Below are 10,375 nucleotides of genomic sequence, written 5' to 3'. Positions count from 1 at the left end.
AGCACCAGCAAGGTGACACAGGGCTGGGGTGGGGGAGAGGCAGGAGATGAGGTTGGAGAGGTCATGGGCCAGATCAGGCAGGGCCTCACAGGCATCACAGGGCTTTGCCTTGTGGCTTTGAATGAAACGAACGTGGCAGGAGGTGGGACCCCATGCATCTTTCCCCTCTTCCCATGACACCAGGGCCGCTTTGAAAAAGTGTCTCTTGCTCCCAGAATTCCTCTGGGTTCCGTCTCACATCCACGTATTGTTGGGCTTCCCTTGGTTTCCATCCTGCCGCTTCCTTGAAAAGGGGTCTTTGTACCAGTTCAGGTTGGTGAACGTTATCTTAGAAGATTTAACTTAGGGTTTTGTTTCCAGGCCCCTCCCTGTATCCCAGACATGGGGGGAGAACTTACCCTCACCTCCATGCTGCTGATTCCTGATGGCATCTCCTCCCCACACAGCTGGGTGAGCAGTCAGCCTAGCAGGAGCCCCTCCACGTCACCTGTAGGTGGTGTATCTGGAACCTCTTGACTTATATCCCTGCTGAGAGCTGGGAAAGGGTCTGGATTCAGGCCTAGCTGGATCCAGGAGCTCCAACAACATCCCCAGGAGTTGGCTTCCCTCTTGCTATCTTTTTTTGTGTGTGTGTGGTACGTGGGCCTCTCACTGCTGTGGCCTCTCCCGTTGCGGAGCACAGGCTCCGAACGCGCAGGCTCAGCGGCCATGGCTCACGGGCCCAGCCGCTCCGCGGCATGTGGGATCTTCCTGGACCGGGGCACGAACCCGTGTCCCCTGCATCGGCAGGCAGACTCTCAACCACTGCGCCACCAGGGAAGCCCCCCTCTTGCTATCTTTTGACTCTGACTTTAGATTTGGCTTCTTTCCTAGGCAGGCTCTACTTTCATGGTGGCCACCATCAGCTTTAGACTCATAGCCTAATACTTTATTGTTTATTGTACATTATTGAGAGAGAGAGAGAACTTGGTCCTTCCTGGTCATGTCAGCAAAAGTCCCTGGATTCACTTTGATTGGGCCTGCTTGGGGCCGGTGACATCACTGAACTGACCACTGTCTCTGGGATGGTGGAGTACACCAGCTGGCTGAGGCTAGGTTAGGAGATTACCCCAAACCTTACCCCAAATCACACTGACTGAACAGGAAAGGGCTGATTCCAGAAGAGTTCAGTTACCAAACTGTGTAGACAGAATTCTAAGCTGGCCCCAAACTCCCTGGTGTGCACGGCCCGTGTAACCTCTTCCCCCCAAGGGCAGGCAGAACCTGTGCATGTGAGGGGATGTCACTCCCATGACTGGGTTACTAGTCAGTTGACTTTGAGTTAATGAAAAGGGCAATCATCTGGGTGTGCCTGACTTGATCAGGTGCCCCCTTAAAAGGAGCCGGGACCTTCCTGATGACAGAACTGTTCAGAATGGGACAGCCTACGGGGGGACCACGTGGCGAAGACCCAGGGTGGACTTTAGGAGGAGAGGGAGGTCCCTGGCTGATGGCCAGCAAGAAAACAGAGACCTCGGCCATACAATCAGAAGGAATTGAAGTCTGCAAACAACCAGCCATCCTGGAGGAGGATCCCAGCCCCGGATGAGACCCCGGCTACAGTGACACCATGATCTCAGCTCAGTGAGATTCTGAGCAGAGAACCCAGTTGAGCCATGCTGAGCCTTCTGACCTACAGAACTGTGAGATAATAAATGTGTGTTATTTAAGCTGCTACGTTTCTGTCCATTTGTTATGCAGCAATAGAAAACTAAGACACAGAATAAGGGGAAACAAATGCAGGGGAGGCAGTGACTGAGGTGTACACGGAGCTGAGAGCTGGGTGGCCATTTTTGGTTGAAATAGACTCGCTCTGGAATTTAAGCTTAGCCTGGAAACCTGTCCACAAGCATGAGCACCCCCTGCCGCCTCCCTCCACCCCGGCAAAGTTTCCTTGGGTGGGCATCCTACTCCTTTTCTGTCTCTCCCTCTAGGATCTTTTGCTTCTGGTATGTTTATTTATCTTTTGCATTTGTCATTTATAGTGACTTAGCATCAGTTCCTCCTTCCCCACAATACTGTGAATTTCCTTTGGGAACATTCCTCTGGGACTTTTGCTCACGTGGATTAGGTGGAATCAATGCCACCTTCAGCTCCAGTGCTGGGCTCTGATTCACTGAAACCAGTCAGCATTTCTCATTCCCCAGTCCGCAGTGATTGATCAGGGAGCCAGGGCTGGGATTTTTATTCAACTGTTGGGCGAGAGAGAGAGAGAGAGAGAGAGAGAGAGATTCTCTTTCCTTCTGAACTTGAACTGTTCAGCCATCTTGAAATTGTGAGAAGTTGTATGAAGGAATGGAATTAAGAAATGGAATGAGAAGAATGGAGTTAAGGGATGATGTGAGAAAACCCAGGTTCTGGTAATAGTTTTCGGAGCCTGGATCAAACCATACCTGCAGGTCTGCCTGTGGATCATTTCAGTTACATGAACAAAATTGGGTTGGGTTTTCTGATGCTTACACCTGGTTGGAATGGCTTCTCTTGCCTTCCTTTTTCGTAATTCTTGGGTGTCTGCAGATTGCTTTTTATGGTGGGTGCAGCGGATCACAAAGTGTCATTTTCTCTATAACAAATAGTTTATGGATATCTTGGCTTCCCAGGGCCCCTAACAACACTGTTTTTGCCTGAAAGTGGCTCAGATGCACCTGAGTGTCTGATGGGTCACAGGGACCCTGGTTTTAAAAACTATCTTTACATAGATGATGAAATAGCCATTTAATGGTCAAGGTTTTAGCCTTGAGCCCTAGGCTTATTGTGGAGATGACACTCATCGGAGGTGGGCCTTCCTAGTTGGGAATTTGGCCTCAGGTAGCTTAGTCATATCCGGCTGACTCCAAGTACTTAAGTTTGGATCTGTTTGTCCAATAGGGTGGTGCCTCATGGCCCCCCACGGCAGCCAATACCATCTCCTGCTTTTTTCCCTCCTGACTTAGCATCATGCAGGGCGCGAATTCTGGGGTGCAGGGTAGGGGCCTTTAGGTCTCCTGTGCGGCCTGGGTCTGCTGGCACAGCAGCCTGCTCTTAGCAAGGCCGATTTTCTAACTGGCAGCCAGCAGCATCTTGTCGTATGACCTCTGGTAAAGGCCTCCCTGGTCTTTGCACAGAAGGGGCGGGGGGCTTTTCTCTTTGTTGTGTATAGTTCATGACTGTTCCCATAGTCAAACACCCATACCAGTCTTGTCAAGTACTTGGCTAAAGCAATGAAAGAAAGGAGCTTGATATGCAAGAATGCTGCCTGGATCTCTGTGAATACAATATTATGGTTCTTCACTTCCCAACCTCCCCAAGGACTGACACTCTTACAGCATCCCGAGGCAGGCTCAAAAACCTGTATTACACTTCCCAGTAAAGCCTCTAGTCCTGGGCAGTCGTAGCTTTATTTTAAAAGCTATTTTGTTTCTCCATGCCGGTTGGAATGGCAGCTTTGGAGAGCTTACCCATGTCTGCTCTTTCCTAGGAGAATTGCTTTGACTTCTGTACTTTTTAGAAGCGCAGATCAAGCTGCCAGGTGTTTTGTTTATGTTTGGATATTTTCCTGTGTGGACCTCCAGATCCACTCGCCACCCGTATCGTTGCCTCTGGCTTGCATCTGGGATTGGGCAGTGGGGCCAAGCAGGAGACTGGAGGGTCCTGACTCCCTTTCTGCCAGCCTGAGGGTCGCGTCCTCCGTGAAGGCCACAGTTCCTTTGGGCGGCTCTTTCTGACAGCTACAATGCTCTCTGGGTTCCAGAAGCCTCTCTATCCCTTTCTCTTTTAGCCTGGGGGTAAGGGCTTGCCACTGCTGACAATTCCAGGGTAATTCGCATTCCTTATTTTCTCTTAACCCTGCCTGTACCTCTGCAATACTCTTTTCATTAAACTCTCTTCAAATACCTCATTTGAGTGTGCCATTCTTTTCCTGCCAGGACCAGACTGATCCATTTAGAACATCCAGTGCCAAAGAATGCAAAGGGAGTCCCAAAGAAGTTTCTCCAATGTCCCTCTGATTTGGCGTGGTTGTCCTCCTCCAGCATGGATGAGTCAGGTCAATTAATGCTGCCCTGTTTTATCTGATGAAGTTTGTTATTGATGTCATGAAGATGTATTCCTTTCACTTCTGGCTCAGGAATAGCTAGCTGGGCACTGCACCTGTAGTTAATGACCCTGGATACAATTCTCAAATTAATCTGGGGTCAGCTGAATCTATCCAGCCTGTGAGGAGCCCCCCAGTTTCTTTTATTTTGGTTAAAAAAATTTTTTAAAACATCTTTATTGGAGTATAATTGCTTTACAACGGTGTGTTAGTTTCTGCTTTATAACAACATGAACCAGCTATAGGAGCCCCCCAGTTTCATGACCAAGGAAAAACCAAAGCCCCACCTGGGTTTCTGTGAATTCCTGGTGAATCGCTGCCTCTGGGATCCTCCTAACTGTATGCTATTTCTGCACCTCATTGCCCCAGGTGTGAATCATCTCAAATAATAACCCATTCACACGAAAGTGCTAGTGGGTAAATGTGGTGGGCAGCTTCTAGGGTGGCCCCCAATGACCCCTGCCGCCTGGTGTTCATACCCTTGTGTAACACCCTTCCCTGAGTGTGGGCTGGGTCCAGTGACTTGTTTTTAATCAGTAGAATGTAGCCAGATGTTGTCCCTGAGATAAAGTTACAAAAGACTGGGACTTCCTTCTTTCTGAGGCGCTGTGTCTTTGCTCACTCTGCTACATCCAGCCGCCATGTTGTAAGTGGCCCTAGGGAGACGCCCCGCGGCAAGGATCTGAGGGCAGCCTCTGCCAGCAGCTCATGAGAAGCTGCCTTCAGCCAACGACGTGTTCCCCAGCGTAGCCTTAAGATGAAACCTGGCTGACACCTTTATTGCAACGTGTGAGAGACCCTGAAGCGGAGGGGCCCCGTTAAGCCAGGCTCCAATTCCTGACCCACAGACACTGTGAGATAATAAAGATGTGTTGTCTTAAGCTATGAAGTCTTGGGGTGATTTGTTATGCACTGATATGTAGCTAATACAGTAATCTAAACTTTACTGATGATTGCAACGGAGAGACCAAAGTCGGATTTGTATTGCACATCTCGCGATGAATGACTGACTAACCCATCCAGCAGGCATTTCTCTGCATCCTCAGACCCATCAGTGCTGCAGAATCCTCTGGGTTTTTTTTTGCAGTACGCGGGCGTCTCACTGTTGTGGCCTCTCCTGTTGCGGAGCGCAGGCTCCGGACGCGCAGGCTCAGCGGCCATGGCTCACGGGCCCAGCCGCTCTACGGCATGCGGGATCTTCCCGGACCGGGGCACGAACCCGCGTTCCCTGCACCGGCAGGCGGACTCTCAACCATTGCGCCACCAGGGAAGCCCTGTCTTGTTCTCTCTTGATAGCACTCTTCAACTTGGCAGTGTCCAGCTTCGTTGACTGTTATCTTCCTTAGGGTTTTCAATTCTTCCTCTGTCCACTTTGTAGAGACTTTTAGTTCTTACTAACGTCTACTCCCAAACTCGTTGACAAACTCCTCCAGGTGTCCAACAGAACAATGCCTTCTCTGTCAACAGAGCCCATCTTTCTTGGGGAGCAGTGTGGGTTATAGATCTAGAAAATATCCGTACATAAGTCTCTCAGCTCTTTCTTGCATATATTGCTATTCAACAGCTCAAAGCTATTGAAAAATGCATGCAAACAAAATTTTCATCTAACAAAGAAAATGCCCTAATGACAGTGTTCGAATCATGTTCTCATGTTGCATGTGAAGAAGTACATGCCACTGGAGAAAAGCCTTTTAAATTCTATGCTTTTGGGGCTTCTCTGGTGGCACAGTGGTTAAGTATCTGCCTGCCAATGCAGGGGACACAGGTTCGAGCCCTGGTCTGGGAAGATCCCACATGCCACGGAGCAATTAAGCTCATGCGCCACAACTACTGAGCCTGCATGCCGCGACTACTGAAGCCCGTGTGTCTAGAGCCTGTGCTCCACGACAAGAGAAGCCACCGCAATGAGAAGCCCACACACCGCAACGAAGACCCAACGTAGCCAAAAATAAATAAATTAAAAAAAAGAAAATATGGTATATACATACAACGGAATATTATTCAATTTAAAAAATAAAGGAAATCCTGCTGTTTGCAACAACATGGATGAACCTGGAGGGTATTATGCTAAGTGCAGTAAACCAAACACAGAAAGACAAATACTGTATGATCTCACATATGTGGAATCTGAAAAAGTTGAACTTACAGAACCAGAGAGTAGAAATGTGTTTTCCAGGGGCTAAGGGTTGGGGAAAATGGGGAGATGTTAGTCAAAGGGTTCAAAGTTTCAGTTATGTACAATGAGTAAGTCCTGGGGATCTAATGGACAGTATGGTGGCTGCAGTTAATAATACTATATTGTATATTTGAAATTTGCTGAGAGTAGATCTTGAGTGTTTTCACTACAGAAAAGATGACTATATGAGGAGGTGGATATGTTAACTAGCTTGATTGTGGTAACCATTTCACGGTGTATACATCTATGAAAACATCACGTTGTACACCTTAAATACATACAATTTTTATTTGCCATTTATACCCTAATAAAGCTGGAAAAAAGTTTTACAAAAAAAGGGAAAAAAAAAAAAAAGAGTGGCTGACTAGTCAACAGATTGGGGCTTCTATTTGAAACCCGGCTGATTTTCTGTATTGACAGCATCTTGATGTATTTGCATGTGTCTCCTGATCAGAGAGGCCTGTCATAAAACTCCAGAGCATAACAATCTATCTCTTTGAGATTCTCCAGCAGCCCCTGAGGTGAATTCCCCATGTGCCCTGTGTCCTATATTTTAAATCGAACCTATCACAAACATAGCCCCTAACTTTGCTGGCAATCTGTCCAGCTATTTTCATATGATCCTATAAGACAGAAACTTAAATTCCAGATACTGAGGTTCTTTGGTGTTCATCTGGGCACCAGACGTGTGTTCATCTGTAATGTGACATTTTCTTTATCTCTGAAATAACTGTATGGTGCGCTTTACTGTATGTGTCTGTACATGTCAAGGGCTGAGTATTCCAGGAAATATCTGTACTTGAATTTCTAGGTAAAATAAGAATCAGAAAGAATGGGTCTTGAAATACATGGAACTGGAAGTTCAAAGTTGAAAATAAGGGTGAAGGCTGAGAGACAGTAGCAGGGAAGGGCTGGATCTGGGGACGGCTGTGGACAAAAGCCTGGTTCTCCCTACAGTGGAATGTGCATCACCTGGGGGTGGCAGACTGCAGGTGTGTGGAGTCCAGGGCCACAGCTGGCACCTATGGTTCTTCAGGTGAATTACAAAGAGGTACCACTTCTGTACAGGTGAATCAAAAGAAGTTCCTCCTCTCAGTAGAGTGGACCAATTACCAAAAGGCATCCCTTCCTTTGGCTGAAACTCCTTGGACCAAGCCAGGTGGCTTAACAAGTGATCCGAGGGAGGACTTGATTTCTGACCTCATTCATCACCTTGGTCAGGTGCCTTTGTGAAGTGCACACACAGTCCAACTGTGCTTGAAGGCCTTGCGGGTACCTTCTATTCCTCCTCATTACAAAACTCAGCCACTCAGCTGAGAGAAGCACTTTAAAATTTAAATGAAGTTAAGGTAAATTTGTGTATAAGTTACAAGGAATGCCATCCTGGTGAACGAGGTTAGATTGGTAATATCTACCTGAATCAGGGTCTAGAAGATTTACTTGAGTTTTCCTTCCTTAGAGAAAGAATTAAATTGTTTATCTGATTGAACCAGGGCTTGTGTGACATTTCAGCAGAATTTGAATGTATATGTGCATATTCTAAGGCTGATTTGGAAATTAACACTTGAATACTGTATATGTAAGAGGGGCCTACTTGGTTTGAAATAGTCTCTTTCATTCTTTTCAGCTTATTGGTAACTATGGGTTGATTTATCCCTAAATAGTTCAAAGCCTTTTCCGTTTTAGCTCTGGGAATAATGTTTTTCTTCTTTTCAAAGATGTAATATTTCTGCTAACAATACAGAAAGATAGCAAAGATAAGAACCTTCAGGGCTGTTTGAAGACAAAATGGTTTTCTGAATTGGACATTCATTAGACTGAAGGGATACACCTCTGAATCTGTGTTATATGATTTTGGGCTTGTTTGTTTAATGGATTTCTTTGCTTAAACTTCAGGTGCATGCGTGATAATTTTAAAGAGCAGAGAGATGGACAAATGCTATTTAATTTATAAATCTTTTCAAAGGCATTTAAAATTTCTCTCGAGTTTATTTTTCATAATCTTGGTTTAAGGCAAAAGTGATTGTACCCCTCCCTCCACATCTCAAAAGATGGGTTTTTTTTACTTATAAGTTCTCTGACCTCAGAGGAGGAGGCAAAGGTTTCCAGAAGGGTTAGAAATGAAGGTGGGGTGGGGAGACAGGCCCTAATTAACAAGGGAGTTGGAAACCATGTGGAAGAGCCACTGGTTTAGAATTGCTGGTTTAACAGTGGATTCTTTTTTTTTTTTTTTTTTTTTTTTTTTGCGGTACGCGGGCCTCTCACTGTTGTGGCCTCTCCCATTGCGGAGCACAGGCCCCGGACGCGCAGGCCCAGCGGCCATGGCTCACAGGCCCAGCCGCTCCACGGCACGTGGGAACCCCCCCGGACCGGGGCATGAACCCGTGTCCCCCGCATCGGCAGGCGGACTCCCAATCACTGCGCCACCAGGGAAGCCCCTAACAGTGGATTCTTTTATCTAACTCTTGATTGTGTTATGGGAATTAAGATGATGGACGTGCCCAGTGTTAGCTACTGTTGTTATTCTCAGTCCAGCTTGTGAATTTACCGGGCGTATTTGGGGACATTTGTACCAAGGGTTATGGGAGAACGAATTTGTGGTGGACATTTCAGTCCAGTGAACTTTCAGGACTTAGGCTGAGGGAGGTGGGGACGGCCCTGGGGCTGGCTGGCTTGGTGGAGGGCTCTTGCGTTGGGGTCCTGAGAGCCCCAGGGTAGGAGATAAACTTTGCCACAAGACCTGGGGACCACTGCTACCACTCAGGCTTCTGTGAGAATCGGCTTGAAACTCCGACTCTGTCAATGAGGTATTTTTGCTGCCTTGTGTCTGCCTGAGTGTTTATGTGACTTTCCATTCTGCTTTTGCAGCTTTGATGATCTGTGACGCATTTTGTTCCTCCTCAGAGCAAGCAGAAGTACGATGGCAGAGTGTTTCAAAACCAGATTTGCCATAATTAATTTTTTAAGTTGCATTTGCTTTTTCAAATTATAACCTCTCTTTTAAAACAACGTAAGATGTACAAGAGTTACAGATGTTCTGAATACTCGTCACCCAGCTCCCCCAACGATATTTATGTAATCCGATTACATTGTCAAAAACAAGAAATTGATGTTGGCATAATACTATTCCAATTGATTTTAAGCTTTAGTTATTTATTAATTACTTAATTGACTTAATTGGAGTATTGTCCAGAAGCAGCTACCACAAACTCTGTTAACTCCTGGCCCAAGGAGTTGCAATTAAGCTCTATGGGAACAGCCAACAACTTACATGTTAGAAATTTCCGTGATGACATCCCCTTGTTGTGAGGGAGCCGATATGATTTTCCTCATCAAGAGGGAGAGAGGACTCTTCCTTGAGAACTGTGTGTGGGCCATGAGCATATCCAGAATACCTTGTTGGAAGATATTTTATTCTTCATTTTCTTGAGTAAATAAATGCCCTAGCAACCATGATGGGACAAATCTAGCTGACCCACCTGCCATAAAAAATAATGAAAGATGAGGGACTGTTAAATAGATCATAGAACCTAAAGGACCTGCTGATGGTAGAGGAGAACCCAGCTCTTTGCTCAGCATCCCAGAAGAAATTGCCTTGGACGTGGACGTTGACGGTGGGGGCACTTAGGGACCGAGAAGGGGTAACCTCATTATTGCACAAATGGAATATAGAGAGGAGGTTTGGGTGGAGGTGAGTGGACGGGCAAAGAGAGGACAAAATCTAGCTCACCTGAAGAATAGTAACATTACAAAGGGCAAGGTTGACAATATGGGGCAAAAAGGGGATGATCATAAGAAGACCATTTTCGAGGATTACCCATTGATGCTCTCCGTTCATTATCCTCTTCAATCAGCACGACCACCTGAAGAGGTAAGTAGTGGTGTCCTCGTTTCATAGAGGAGGAAACTGAGGCTTGGATATGATGTTGGAGAGGGTCTGGAAGACTGGTTTCCAAAGGGGATGCGTCATATGCCCTGCTGTCATTCACGACACTCTGCCTCTCTCACTCCTCTGCTTCTGAACAGACGCTGTCTTTCCAAGTATTGTCTGTTGTCCCTTCAAAACCTACCTTTGATTCACCCACTTC

This window comes from Aethalodelphis obliquidens, unplaced genomic scaffold (assembly GCF_003676395.1).
Source record: "Aethalodelphis obliquidens isolate GAN/ISIS:26980383/991018 unplaced genomic scaffold, ASM367639v1 scaffold30, whole genome shotgun sequence".
Lineage (NCBI taxonomy): Eukaryota > Metazoa > Chordata > Mammalia > Artiodactyla > Delphinidae > Aethalodelphis > Aethalodelphis obliquidens.
This window is presented reverse-complemented; position numbering follows the sequence as displayed.